The sequence below is a fragment of the Oncorhynchus masou genome, chromosome 24 (genome assembly GCF_036934945.1).
Source record: "Oncorhynchus masou masou isolate Uvic2021 chromosome 24, UVic_Omas_1.1, whole genome shotgun sequence".
NCBI classification, from domain to species: domain Eukaryota; kingdom Metazoa; phylum Chordata; class Actinopteri; order Salmoniformes; family Salmonidae; genus Oncorhynchus; species Oncorhynchus masou.
The window spans coordinates 52,427,343-52,443,328 of record NC_088235.1 but is presented as its reverse complement, the minus strand read 5'-3'; the positions used below and the strand labels follow the sequence as shown (position 1 = coordinate 52,443,328).

Sequence of the window (15,986 nt, the reverse complement as noted above, 5' to 3'; positions counted from 1 at the left end):
CCCCAATGCACCAACATTCAAGAGAATGAACTAAAGAGAAAAAAGGAAAAGACAGAAGAAAACAACAAACAACAATGCAAAATTAAGAAAAATAATAACAATACATTTAAAACAAAGGACATCAAAGACGACTGAAATCATAACAGCAATGCCTACTTTATATGTTTGTGTGCATGTCTGGCACGATTACATGTATGTGTGTGTTCTTGTATGTGTTTATTTGAATGAGAGTGTGTGTATATGTATGTATACAAACACCTGCACGGCATCAGCCTCAGGAAAACCTGCATTAGTTGTAAAAACACTGCCACTTAGTGTCATTCAAATGTACTTTTATTGTTTCATGTTGACATTTTTTACCTTCATTCTCTCTCTCACACAGCAACTCCACTCCCACTTGTCTCCAATTCCACATACCAACCATCAGCTTCCCTCAGCGCATCCCATCTATCTCTGCTGGCCACCCACTTTCTACGCAACACACATCTTTCAACTATGCTATGATGTTTAAAGTACAATTTCAATCTATCTAATCGAATAGAATCTAGTTGAAGATAAATACTTTTACTAGTAGTAATTGACTGACCCGGCCTCTCCAGATCTCCTAACAGTACTATTTCTAGGGTCAATTTTAGATCAATGCTATGCATTTTCAGCCATTTCTGAACCTGAGACCAGAAACAGGCTACCTGAGGGCAATACCAACATAAATGGTCTGTTGATTCTGTATCCTCACAACAAAATCTGCAGAGCTTCAATGATTTTATGCTCCAAATATTCAACATGTTGTTGGTGGCAAGAATTCTATATAATAATTTTAGCTGAAAAGCATGAAGTCTTGAATCTTGCATTGTTTTATATACCAACTCATACACCCTGTACAATGGAATCAGTACATCAAAATTCTCTTCCCAACTATTTTGCAATAAGTATGGCACAGTTGTCAACATCCTGGTCCTCAAATGAAACTGGTATACTTTCCTATTTATGCTATTTTTATTCTTCCGCCAGTTTTGATCCTTTATATTGGGCAGACAGACCAGTTCCCTACCTCCTCCCACTGCCACCCACCTCCTCCATTTTTGGGGTAATGCTGTAATCAATTGGTTGTGCTCTTGGATTGAGCAGACCTTCCCGTACAATTCTGATAACACCACGAAGGACATAACTCTACCATTACAATTTACAATGTAATTTAAGAACAAAATACCCTTTTCCAACATCTTTCCCATAAATACAGGTATTTCATCAACTAGCACATTTGAGCGTTTTTAATTTATACTTGAATAACTTAAATATATATATATTATTTATATATAGTATAAATGTTTTATGTGTTTTAGTGGATAGACCAAATGATTCAAGAAAAAATAGGCTTAATTCTGAAGGCATCTAATCAACAATGGCATTAACAATGACAATGACATTATTTTCCATTGACTTTTTTCACAACTGCCACCAGTTTGGCCCCAACACATTTACAACAAAGACATAGTAAAATAAATAAGTGTGTAAAATATAAATATATATATTTCATGCTGAAACCCTAATATTAAACACCAATTGAATTCACTAAGTTGATGGTTTAATATTAAGGATAATGTTTACAGGTTTAAAAAATGTTATTTTATTAGTTTATATATTTTACTAGGCAAGTTAAGAACAAACTCTTATTTTCAATGACAGCCTAGGAACAGTGGGTTAACTGCCTGTTCAGGGGTAGAATGACAGATTTGTACCTTGTCAGCTCGGGGATTTGAACTTGCAACCTTTCGGTTACTAGTCCAACACTCTAACCACTAGGCTACCCTGCCGCATGTGATATAGCCAAAAAGAGATAATCTGAAGTACCCAAAAAGGACATTAGATGTCATGTGATAAAATTTAACAACAAAATAATAAAGTCACCAGAATTCTGGTAGTTTACTAGTAAATATACAAGTAATATAAAATGTATCCAATCAAATCAAATGTTATTTGTCACAGGCTTCATAAACAACAGGTGTAGACTACCAGTGGAATGTTTACTTACAATGCAGAGATAATAGAATAATAGTAACACGAGTAATAAATACACAATGCATAACGATAACTTCTCTATATAAACAGAGTACCAGTCGATATGCAGTGGTACGAGGTAATTGAGGGAAATATGTACATATGTAGATACAGACCACTTCGCTTTGTTCACATTTTGTTACATTACATCTTCATCAATTTACACACAATACCCAATAATGACAAAGCAACATTTTTTTTAAATGTTTGAACATGTACAAAAAAATATATACTAAATACCTTATTTACATAAGTATTCAGACCCTTTGCTATGAGACTCGAAATTTAACTCAGGTGCATCCTGGGTGCATTGATCATCCTTGAGATGGTTTTACAACTTGATTGGAGTCCACCTGTGGTAAATTCAATTGTTTGAACATGACTTGGAAAGACACACCTGTCTACAGTGCCTTGCAAAAGTATTCGGCCCCCTTGAACTTTGCGACCTTTTGCCACAACATACCCTTCCCCAGATCTGTGCCTCATTTCAGGCTTCAAACATAAAGATATAAAACTGTATTTTTTTGTGAAGAATCAACAACAAGTGGGACACAATCATGAAGTGGAACGACATTTATTGGATATTTCAAACTTTGTTTTAACAAATCAAAAACTGAAAAATTGGGTTGTTGTTGATTCTTCACAAAAAAATACAGTTTTATATCTTTATGTTTGAAGCCTGAAATGTGGCAAAAGGTCGCAAAGTTAAAGGGGGCCGAATACTTTCGCAAGGCACTGTATGTACGATCCCACAGTTGACGGTGCACGTCAGAGCAAAACCAAGCCATAAGGTCAAAGGAAGTGTCTGTTGAGCTCTGAGACAGGATTGTGTTGAGGCACAGATCTGGGGAAGGGTACCAAAACATTTCTGCAGCATTGAAGGTCCCCAAGAACACAGTGGCCTCGGGACAAGTCTCTGAATGTCTTTGAGTTGCCCAGCCAGAGCCTGGACTGAACCTGATCGAACATCTCTGGAGAGACCTGAACATAGCTGTGCAGCTACACATCCAACCTGACAGAGCATGAGAGGCTCTGCAGAGAAGAATGGGAGAAACTCCCCAAATACAGTTGTGCCAAGCTTGTAGTGTCATATCCAAGAAGACTCGAGGCTGTAATCGCTGCCAAAGGTGCTTCAACAAAGTACTGAGTAAAGGGTCTGAATACTTATGTAAATGTGATATTTCAGTTTTAAAAATGTTATACATTTGCAAAAGTGTCTAAAAATCTGTTTTTGCTTTGTCATCATGGGGTTTTATGTGTAGAGTGATGGAGGAAAGAAAACAATTTTAGAATAAGGCTATAACGTAGCAAAATGTGGATGAAGTCAAGCTTATGAAACTATGGGTTTGCACAACCGAAGAAATTCTGCACAAACTATCAGAAACCCCCTCAGGAAGCTCATCTGCATGCTCGTCGTCCTCAACAGGGTCTTGGCCTGACTGCAGTTCAAATCAAATCAAATCAAATTTTATTTGTCACATACACATGGTTAGCAGATGTTAATGCGAGTGTAGCGAAATGCTTGTGCTTCTAGTTCCGAAAGCTTGAACGCTTCGTCATCGTAACCGAGTAAAGTGGGCAAATGCTCAACTTTGATGGTCACTGGCACGCTGGAGAAGTGTGCTCTTAACAGATGTATCCCGGTTTCAACTGTACCGGTTATATGGCAGACAGCGGTGTATGGCGTTTTGTGGGTGTGTGGTTTGCTGATTTCAACATTGTGGACAGGTTATGGTATGGGCAGGCGTTAAGCTACAGACAAAGAGTACAATTGCATTTTATCGATGGCAATTTGAATGCACAGAGATACCGTGATGAGATCCTGAGGCCCACTGTCATTCCATTCATCTGCCGCCATCAACTCATGTTAATGCACGGTCCTATGTCGCAAGGATCTGGACACAGTTCCTGGAAGCTGATAATGTCCCAGTTCTTCCATGGTCTGCATACATGTTTGGGATGCTCTGGATCGAGTGTTCCAGTTCCCGCCAATATCCAGCAACTTCACACAGCCATTGAAGAGGAGTGGGACAGCATTCCACAGCGCACAGTCAACAGCCAGATCAACACTATGCGAAGGAGATCTGTCGAGCTGCATGAGGCAAGTGGTGGTAACACCAGATACTGACTGGTTTGCTGATCCACGCCCCTACTTGTTTTAAAGGTATCTGTAACCGATGCTTGCCTGTATTCCCAGTCATGTGAACTCCATAGACTTGGGCCAAATGAATTTATATAAATGAACTGATATCCTGAACTGTAACTCCGTAAAATCTCTGACACTTCTGCATGTTGCGTTTATATTTTTCTTCAGTACATACGGTGTATGTTTGAACTAGTTTTCATTTGGAAGGCAGATAAAGCGTTGTTATCAAAAGCAATCACGTTTGCATGTGAAAACACATTCCCGCTCATTACAACACGTGCTAATTACATTACTTTTGATATGAGGCGACTCCGTCATCGGCTTTGAACGGGGCATCTGGCTCACGCTTGGAAGGCAGCCCAGTTCCAAACCAAATGCAAGCAAAACATGCCTAACAGGGTGCCAGGGACAGATGAATCAAACCCCCTCAATGAAGGGAAGCGAAGTGGGAGGAGGGGTGATTTGCATGTGGAATTGGCAAAAGGGGGCATGATTTGTTTACATAATTGTAAACCATTCCCAACCTTCCTTTACTCGTTGTGATGCACTGAGGTTCCAATCTCTTTTTTAGACCAAACTGAATTTATGACCAAAATGATCCTATTTAAAACTTTGCAGTAAATTTTGACACTCAAATAAGTGTTTTTGACTTATATCAAATCAAATCAAATTGTATTTGTCACATACACATGGTTAGCAGATGTTAATGTGAGTGTAGCGAAATGCTTGTGCTTCTAGTTCCGACAGTAATAACCAACAAGTAATCTAACGAACAATTCCAAAACTACTGTCTTATACACACAAGTGTAAGGGGATAAAGAATATTTACATAAAGATATATGAATGAGTGATGGTACAGAGCAGCATAGGCAAGATATACAGTAGATGGTATCGAGTACAGTATATACATATGAGATGAGTATGTAAACAAAGTGGCATAGTTAAAGTGGCTAGTGATACATCATAGGCCATTTTCATAGGCCATTTTCAAAAGGATTAGCTGCTTTTTAAGGGCAGTCACTCTTTAAGGCACATGAACGTTCACGTTCAAGAAAGCCTGTCGAATAAAAAATAAAAAATACATTTTCAAACAGCCCTACTGTGAAGTAGGAATTAGTGTCAAATGCCTGATCCTGTAACCACTCACATTTATGTTAACCAACTCATCCAATGTGAGATAGGCACCATTCTGAACCCACTGTCGAGTTTGGAGACACAGAAGCCTCCGATGCCTTCGCACTGTCTATCTACACACTGGTAAACATGCTTAGAACTCTTGAGGGGCAGAACGGCTACAGGTACAGATGTACTGTGGTTCCTCCTTTAAAAGTTGAGTGTACACCGTGGGAGTTAGAGAAACCTAGCGTCATGGCGTCATTACTCCAGATCACCACAAGGGGGAGTTAGAGCTCTCATTATGCATTTGGGCTCAAAGGTTTTTATATAACCAATCATATCGAGTGGTTCCAATGACGACTTTTACGCGTGCCACCCGTCCCTGGAGCTTTCTTCAACAAAGATGGCTGACAAAACATTACGGCGAAGCAGATATAAGTAGTTATAACGTCATAACGAGTCAAGCTAAAAATGTACAATTGAGAGGAATATGTTAATGTGGATTGTGCCAATTTTTTACGTCATAACTTTAATTTACGAAAATCGCAATTTAGCAAGTTAACTGACTAGATAACATTAGCCAGCTAGCTAGCTGGTGTTATGATATGAGTACAGTATGACATTGTAATTCGTGTTGTTTAATGTTTTAGGGACTCCTGAGAAAACCAGGCTGTCGTCTTGGGAAACCGTGGATGTAAAGAATCTCGCTAGATTAAGCATTTACTGCAAATTGAATGTACAATTGTGTATGCTTGCCTTGCCGTGCAATGCAGCTGAAGTAACATAGCTAGCTATGTAGTGTGTAGTGGAGGATAAAAATAACTGTATGCTTATGGATGTGTAGCTAGCTACAGTATGTAGCCAATCTGTGTATGGACCCTAATGTGTTAGGTTCTGAACGAATATTCATACCAATCTATGAACCTCAGCTATCATAGCTGTTGTATCAACTTCAAGTCTGAATGGCATTAATGAAGCCTATGTATTGAGTAGACTATAATAACTTTATTGTGCCAAGAATGCAAGTCCTATAAACATGTACTGTAGTTGTTACCATGTATGAGATCCCCCCACATTGTAGCCTGTAGATTGAATATATTCACTGATCATGTACTCTTCCTTGGCAACTAAAGGTGTGGTTCAGATATGACTCTATGAGACATTCTTTTTCAGTCATATCCAATACCAGGTGTATCAATCTCCATCTTTGAATGATGCTGTGTCTGCATGTACAGTATGTATTACAATTATATACTTCAACAGTGTTTACTACTCCTGCTCCTGGGAAATCAATTATTACACATTGTAACTATGCAACAGACTAGAAACATGATTTAAGTAAAGGCTGATTTGTAATTCATACAGTGCCTTGCGAAAGTATTCGGCCCCTTTGAACTTTGTGAACTTTTGCCACATTTCAGGCTTCAAACATAAAGATATAAAACTGTATTTTTTTGTGAAGAATCAACAACAAGTTGGACACAATCATGAAGTGGAACAACATTTATTGGATATTTCAAATTTTTTTAACAAATCAAAAACTGAAAAATTGGGCGTGCAAAATTATTCAGCCCCTTTACTTTCAGTGCAGCAAACTCTCTCCAGAAGTTCAGTGAGGATCTCTGAATGATCCAATGTTGACCTAAATGACTAATGATGATAAATACAATCCACCTGTGTGTAATCAATTCTCCGTATAAATGCACCTGCACTGTGATAGTCTCAGAGGTCTGTTAAAAGCGCAGAGAGCATCATGAAGAACAAGGAACACACCAGGCAGGTCCGAGATACTGTTGTGAAGAAGTCTAAAGCCGGATTTGAATACAAAAAGATTTCCCAAGCTTTAAACATCCCAAGGAGCACTGTGCAAGCGATAATATTGAAATCGAAGGAGTATCAGACCACTGCAAATCTACCAACTTACAGCAACTTACAGCTGTAATCGCAGCAAAAGGTGGCGCTACAAAGTATTAACTTAAGGGGGCTGAATAATTTTGCACGCCCAATTTTTCAGTTTTTGATTTGTTAAAAAAGTTTGAAATATCCAATAAATGTCGTTGCACTTCATGATTGTGTCCCACTTGTTGTTGATTCTTCACAAAAAAATACAGTTTTATATCTTTATGTTTGAAGCCTGAAATGTGGCAAAAGGTCGCAAAGTTCAAGGGGGCCGAATACTTTCGCAAGGCACTGTATATACAGAAAATTAACAATCCATATCTAACTCCCTTCATCTGCATTAATCCATATTTACTTTCAATCTCTTTTCGATTTTTAATTAGATTATACCTCCCGGTATCCTGCCTCACCCAATGCGATACATAATCTGCTGTTATTTTAAATTTTTAGAACACATTCAAGAACCTCCAGAAGCTAACTAGCTACAAGCTATTTAGCCATGGTTAGCCACTGCTAGCAGGCTTTACCTTCTGCACCTTCTGCTTCCCTGCCCCATCCACCGCTGCCCCCTGGACACAGATCACCTGGCTACATAGCTGATGCATGCTGGACTGTCCATTAATCACGGTACTCCATTCTGCTTGTTTATGTTTTATCTGTCGGCCCCAGCCGCACTCAGTCTCTGTGTGTAGTTAATCCGACCCTCCCTGCCTAGTCAACGCCATTTTACCTGCTGTTGTTGTGCTAGCTGATTAGCTGTTGTTGTCTCACCTACTGTTTTAGCCAGCTCTCCCAATTCAACACCTGTGATTACTGTATGCTTCCCTATATGTCTCTCTCAAATGTCAATATGCCTTGTATACTGTTGTTCAGGTTAGTTATCATTGTTTTAGTTTACAATGGAGCCCCTAGTTCCACTCCTCATATCCCTGGCACCCCCTTTGTCCCACCTCCCACACATGCGGTGACCTCACTCATTACAACCAGCATGTCCAGAGATGCACCCTCTCTCATCATCACCCAGTGCCTGGGCTTACCTCCGCTGTACCCGCACCCCACCATACCCCTGTCTGCGCATTATGCCCTGAATATATTCTACCATGCTCAGAAATCTGCCCCTTTTATTCTCTGTCCCCACCGCTCTAGACGACCAGTTTTGATAGCCTGTAGCCGCACCCTCATACTACTCCTCCTCTGTTCCGCGGGTGATGTGGAGGTAAACCCAGGCCCTGCACGTCCCCAGGCACCCTCATTTGTTGACTTCTGTGATCGAAAAAGCCTTGGTTTCATGCATGTCAACATCAGAAGCCTCCTCCCTAAGTTTGTTTTACTCACTGCTTTAGCACACTCTGCTAACCCTGATGTCCTTGCCGCGTCTGAATCCTGGCTCAGGAAGGCCACCAAAAATTCTGAGATTTCCAAACCCAACTATAACATTTTTCGTCAAGATAGAACTGCCAAAGGGGGAGGAGTTGCAGTCTACTGCAGAGAGAGCCTCCTTAGTAATGTCATACTTTCCAGGTCCATACCCAAACAGTTCGAACTACTAATCTTAAAAATTACTCTCTCCAGAAATAAGTCTCTCACTGTTGCCGCCTGCTACCAACCTACAACCCTAAATCTCTAAACAAGGGCACCCTCATAGACGTCATCCTGACCAACTGGCCCTCCAAATACACCTCCGCCGTCTTCAACCAGGATCTCAGCGATCACTGCCTCATTGCCTGTATCCGCTACGGAGCCACAGTCAAACGACCACCCCTCATCACTGTCAAACGCTCCCTAAAACACTTCTGTGAGCAGGCCATTCTAATCGACCTGGCCCGGGTATCCTGGAAGGACATTGACCTCATCCCGTCAGTTGAGGATGCCTGGTTATTCTTTAAAAGTAACTTCCTCACCATTTTAGATAAGCATGCTCTGTTCAAAAAATGCAGAACTAAGAACAGATATAGCCCTTGGTTCACTCCAGACCTGACTGCCCTCGACCAGCACAAAAACATCCTGTGGCGGACTGCAATAGCATCGAATAGTCCCCGTGATATGCAACTGTTCAGGGAAGTCAGGAACCAATACACTCAGTCAGTCAGGAAAGCTAAGGCCAGTTTCTTCAGGCAGAAATTTGCATCCTGTAGCTCCAACTCCAAAAAGTTCTGGGACACTGTGAAGTCCATGGAGAACAAGAGCACCTCCTCTCAGCTGCCCACTGCACTGAGGCTAGGTAACACGGTCACCACCGATAAATCCATGATTATCGAAAACTTCAACAAGCATTTCTCAACGGCTGGCCATGCCTTCCGCCTGGCTACTCCAACCTCGGCCAACAGATCCGCCCCCCCCCCCCGCAGCTACTCGCCCAAGCCTCTCCAGGTTCTCCTTTACCCAAATCCAGATAGCAGATGTTCTGAAAGAGCTGCAAAACCTGGACCCATACAAATCAGCTGGGCTTGACAATCTGGACCCTCTATTTCTGAAACTATCCGCCGCCATTGTCGCAACCCCTATTACCAGCCTGTTCAACCTCTCTTTCATATCGTCTGAGATCCCCAAGGATTGGAAAGCTGCCGCAGTCATCCCCCTCTTCAAAGGGGGAGACACCCTGGACCCAAACTGTTACAGACCTATATCCATCCTGGCCTGCCTATCTAAGGTCTTCGAAAGCCAAGTCAACAAACAGGTCACTGACCATCTCGAATCACACCGTACCTTCTCCGCTGTGCAATCGGGTTTCCGAGCCGGTCACGGGTGCACCTCAGCCACGCTCAAGGTACTAAACGATATCATAACAGCCATCGATAAAAGACAGTACTGTGCAGACGTCTTCATCGACCTTGCCAAGGCTTTCGACTCTGTCAATCACCATATTCTTATCGGCAGACTCAGTAGCCTTGGCTTCTCTGATGACTGCCTTGCCTGGTTCACCAACTACTTTGCAGACAGAGTGCAGTGTGTCAAATCGGAGGGCATGCTGTCCGGTCCTCTGGCAGTCTCTATGGGGGTGCCACAGGGTTCAATTCTCGGGCCGACTCTTTTCTCTGTATATATCAATGATGTTGCTCTTGCTGCAGGCGATTCCCTGATCCACCTCTACGCAGACGACACCATTCTATATACTTCCGGCCCGTCCTTGGTCACTGCGCTATCTAACCTCCAAACAAGCTTCAATGCCATACAACACTCCTTCCGAGGCCTCCAACTGCTCTTAAATGCTAGTAAAACCAAATGTATGCTGTTCAACCGTTCGCTGCCTGCACCTGCACGCCTGACTAGTATCACCACCCTGGATGGTTCCGACCTTGAATATGTGGACATCTATAAGTACCTAGGTGTCTGGCTTGACTGTAAACTCTCCTTCCAGACTCATATCAAACATCTCCAATCGAAAATCAAATCCAGAATCGGCTTTCTATTCCGCAACAAAGCCTCCTTCACTCATGCCGCCAAACTTACCCTAGTAAAACTGACTATCCTACCGATCCTCGACTTCGGCGACGTCATCTACAAAATAGCTTCCAACACTCTACTAAGCAAACTGGATGCAGTTTATCACAGTGCCATGCGTTTTGTCACTAAAGCACCTTATACCACCTACCACTGCGACTTGTATGCTCTAGTCGGCTGGCCCTCGCTCCATATTCGTCGCCAGACCCACTGGTTCCAGGTCATCTACAAGTCCATGCTAGGTAAAGCCCTGCCTTATCTCAGTTCATTGGTCACGGTGGCAACACCCACCCGTAGCACGCGCTCCAGCAGGTGTATCTCACTGATCATCCCTAAAGCCAACACCTCATTTGGCCGCCTTTCGTTCCAGTTTTCTGCTGACTGTGACTGGAACGAATTGCAGAAATCGCTGAAGTTGGAGACTTTTATCTCCCTCACCAACTTCAAACATCTGCTATCTGAGCAGCTAACCGATCGCTGCAGCTGTACATAGTCTTATCGGTAAATAGCCCACCCAATTATATCTACCTCATCTCCATACTGTTTTTATTTATTTACTTTTCTGCTCTTTTGCACATCAATATCTCTACCTGTACATGACCATCTGATCATGTATCACTCCAGTGTTAATCTGCAAAATTGTAATTATTTGCCTACCTCCTCATGCCTTTTGCACACAATGTATATAGACCCTTTTTGTCTACTGTGTTTTTGACTTGTTTATTGTTTAATCAATGTGTAACTCTGTGTTGTCTGTTCACACTGCTATGCTTTATCTTGGCCAGGTCGCAGTTGCAAATGAGAACTTGTTCTCAACAAGCCTACCTGGTTAAATAAAGGTGAAATAAAATCAATTTAAAAAAAAGACGCAGGATAGCATTTCAATGAGATACTTAATTTCAACCAGTGGAGAATGTGAAACGCTTTATTGAAAGAAGTTCATTATACAGGTGTTATAATTATGATCATTGTAATGTTATATTATAAATACAAGTTCAATCTGTACTTCAACGCACATATGGTGTGCATTATAAAATGAGGAGAAAGACGAGGTGGGGAGAGGTGTAGAAGACAGAGAGGGAAAGAGGTAAGAACAGAGGCAGACAGCATATGATTAACGAATTACATTGCTACCCTAATATTCTCTCAGTTCATCCGAATTACAGTGTCTCTAGCGGTGTCTCCTAACCAGCCTTGGGCCCCCAGTTGACCTGAAGGTTATCTTAAGAGCAGGTGAGGTGGCGATGACAGGACTGGCTTCCTCTCTCACATCAAAACATACCTGCATAGGAGAGACAGATTGATAGAGAGAGAACTTGATTAAGCCTTGTTTTTTTATTCTAACACAGTCCGTCATCATAATCATCAGGAGGTGAAATGCAAAACTGACCTTGGATCAATAACTCTGGGACTACTACATCTCAATCTCTGTATTTCAATGTAATAATAATACTTCCTGTTGACCTGACCTCTCACCTATGATCATTCTGTGCCCTCTGTGTCAGCCAGTTCAAATGCAGGAGGGGCTCACCAACACAGCTAATATAACCTAGAGGATTTAGGGAGAAGGGGGAGAGGGATGAAGTGAAGGAGAGAGACTGTTATCGTGTGTGTGTGTGGTCTCATCTGGTGTCCACACTAAGTGGCCAAAGAGTACTTTATGCTGAAAATAGAAGATAATGTCATTATTAGACATAAATACCACTTGAACCTTGATGATGACTTGATCATTTGAATCAGCTGTGTAGTGATAAGGCAAAAACAAAAATGTGCATTCTGATATGCCACAGCTGGCGAGGTGTCAGGTTCAGCTCTGCACTTAAAGGGTGATTATTCCAGATCTCTGTGAAATGCTGCAGATCTGCCCACAGACGAGGTAGGGACACATACCCCACACAGAAGAGGTGGATAGAATTCGACAGTGTATTCTTCTTCCTCCAAACTGTGCATGTGAAACAGGTTCCATGTACAACAAGACAGGCAGCGAGGAAGAGAGAAAAAGAACACAGAACAGTTTAATTACCTCTGGTTATGGACACTTTTGCCAGCAATAAAGGTTCCACAGCCTGTTCCTCGGAAAGTGAACATCTGGCAATATCTACATGTTTGACCCCTTGATCAGCTCACACTCTAAAAGTAAAGAAAATAGCTTCTTCTTTGTAGATATGAAAACAATACCGTATGACCGTTCAATCTAAAGCAGCAGATGTCATATTCAGGATATGTCAAGACAGCACAGAAAGCTTAACACCAGACTGGTATTGTGATTGTTCATTATGTGATGTTAAATATGCAATATGTATACAAAATACCTGTTGTATCTTGAAAAAAAGCATTGGAATTAAAAGTGAAATGTTTACCCTATTAACCTGCTTCATTATTTATGAATTACCAGTTGATTAAGAACAACTCCAATTTCATACATCATTGAAAATTTGTCAAGGAATAAGTAAGAATAAAAAAGTTAAAATAACTTCTTAGATTTGATGGAGACATTATACATCTTAGTACCTTAGTACCCAATTTTTGATTTGTATCAATGTGGACGAGAGACAGGTGTGCAGGAACAGAGTATTTATGCCGAGCAATGCAACAAAGCTGGATCATTCTGGCAATGATACCTGCACCACCTACATGCTGCAAAGACTCCTTAACTCTTCGCCATTGTACATGATGGCCCATTGTATATGATGGCCCATTGCTCTGAGACTTCCTTTGACCATTCTAAAGCCCACATGGGGCATCCTTGCCTTAATGGCGCTGACTTTCTGGTCTAACTCTTCATCTGACATATCAGAATAGCATTCTCTGACAGACATATTATGTTCTTTCATCCTTCTGTAAATAAGCTATCCGTTACACTGTCATGAAATATGATTATTATCGACTATAAAACAAATAGGACATGGCCTGTTTATGAGTTGCCATGAAAGAAAGTTATATTAATTAAATTGAAAATGGCTAGAACAGGCGTTCATAGCTAAATGCTTTTTGTTAGGTTGAGAAAAATAATAGCATGATTTATCATTCTACGGTATGGTTCTATGTAATATAGTAGAATGTTATGAACCGACACTGAATCATAGGAGCTAACTACTAGCTATGTAAAAGCTGGATAGAAGAACGCCCAGTGCTGCTTACCTGAGATGCCATCATTACACAGTCCTTCGTCGTAGGTGTCTGGTATATAAGGCTGAACAGTATTGGTTGTAGCCAAACTGACCCTCAAAAAATGGCCAAAATGTAGGGTGGTTGATAACGAATAAAATACATGTTTTGTTTTCTAAATATTTTTGCGGAATAAAATGCATAAAGTTCTGAGCTCTATTACAAAATATTTGATTGGCAAAACATTTTTCCTTTCAAGCATTGTTTTTGCTTTCATAACAATTATTTTTGAATGAAAATAAAAAAGTTGCTTTCAGAAAAATAAACAATTTGATTTGACAATAACCAAGCGGGAGTTTGAGCACTGATAATGCTTTTGGGTCCCAATGCACTACTGTCTCTAACTGACAATGAATGGGCAATATAAACCAAATAATAAACTGATAATTGTGCACGAGTTCAAATGAAACAAGCAGGGAGCAGGTTTCAAACCCTCAACCTTCTTGCCCAAAGTCCAGCATGCTTGTCACGTCCTGACCTTAGAGATCCTTATTATTCTCTATGTTTGGTTAGGTCAGGGTGTGACTCGGGTGGGAAAATCTATGTTTTCTATCTCTTTGTGTTTTTGGCTGAGTATGGTTCCCAATCAGAGGCAGCTGTCCGTTTTTTTTATTTGTTATTTTTGTTTGAGTGTATCTTGAAAATAAATATCATGAACACTTTCCCAGCTGCGCTTTGGTCCACTCTTCCTTCCACCGACAACGAGCGTTACAACGCTACTGACAGTGCACCAAAAGCATGTTGTCTCTGATTGGGGATCATATGTAAGTTGTGATTTTCCATTTGGGTTGTGTGGGGTGTTAATTTCTGTTTAGTGTCTGTAACTGACGGAACTGTTCGCTTTCGTTTTTTAAAGTTGTTATTTTTGTTTGAGTGTATCTTGAAAATACATATCATGAACACTTTCCACGCTGCGCTTTGGTCCACTCTTCCTTCCACCGTCAATGAGCGTTACAACGCTACTACAGTGCACCAAAAGCATGCTCAAGCCGCGGAGTCGATTGAGTAGCAAGCTACCGTGAGGACGCACTCTATGTAATAAAGTAATGACATTTCAAATGAGTTACCTTACACGTTATGTCGGCTGACAATTTGGTAGCTATGCTGTCCTTACGAACCACATAGCATATCATTACTGCAGTATGTACCGGTATGTTAGCTAGCTACCTAACATTAGTAGTTATACATCAAACTTAACAGTATATTAACTATAGGCTATCTAACTACCCAATGTTTATTGACTTGATTATTCCTGTCATTCTCCCGTCCGCACGACACATGGATTCTTTAGCTAAATAGCTCAGTACTGTACTGCCAACCAATAGATTATACAGCACCATATTTTCCATTCCATCCTAACAGAAACCCAAAGGGTTTTGCATTTTTCATGGAATAGAAACACTATAATATTAATCAAATTAATTAAGCAAGTACCATGTAGAATAATAGTAAAGACATCACAACTATGAAATAACACATATGGTATCAGTTAAGATCAAACACAGCCTACTCCTTCCTCCCCATCGAGGGATTGAACCCCGGTCTTTTGTCCGCACGACACAGGGATTCTTTGGTTAAATAGCCCAGTATTGTACTGTCAACCGTCACGTTGTAGAGCGCCATATTTTCCGTTCCATTCTAACAGAAACCCAGAGGGTTTTTAGTTTTTCATGGAATAGAAACACCATAATATTAATTAAATTAATTAAGCAAGTACCAGTCAAAAGTTTGGACACACCTACTCATTCCAGGATGTAATTAAAAAAAACTATTTTCTACATTGTAGAATCATAGTGAAGACATCACAACTATGAAATAACACCATCTCCCAGCATGCCCTGCATTCTGTAGTACAGACATGGCCTGCTCTCCCTTATGTAAGGAATTAGGCACTTTTCCATGTTTACTATAGTATGTATTGTAAACTGCACAGTAGCCTAATAAACAAATAAACACATTTCGTTAATAATATAATTATAAAAAAATACTCTTTCAAAATGCAGATGTTGATTTAGTTATGGGATGGATCCATAATGAATTAGTATGGGAATAAATATCACTGGTTTACAGAAATATTGGAGCAAAGTTGTCTAATGTGGCGGATGAATCAGAATTAGTTGGGTAACATAGATAAATAATATATTTTATTTATATAATA

General features: G+C 40.6%; 1 protein-coding gene across 1 annotated transcript in view; it reads right to left on the bottom strand.

Annotated features, from left to right (window-relative positions):
• The window catches only part of LOC135511399 (VPS10 domain-containing receptor SorCS1-like), a 132,064-nt gene that overhangs the window by 26,506 nt on the left and 89,572 nt on the right, over window positions 1-15,986 (bottom strand). The window lies entirely within an intron of this gene.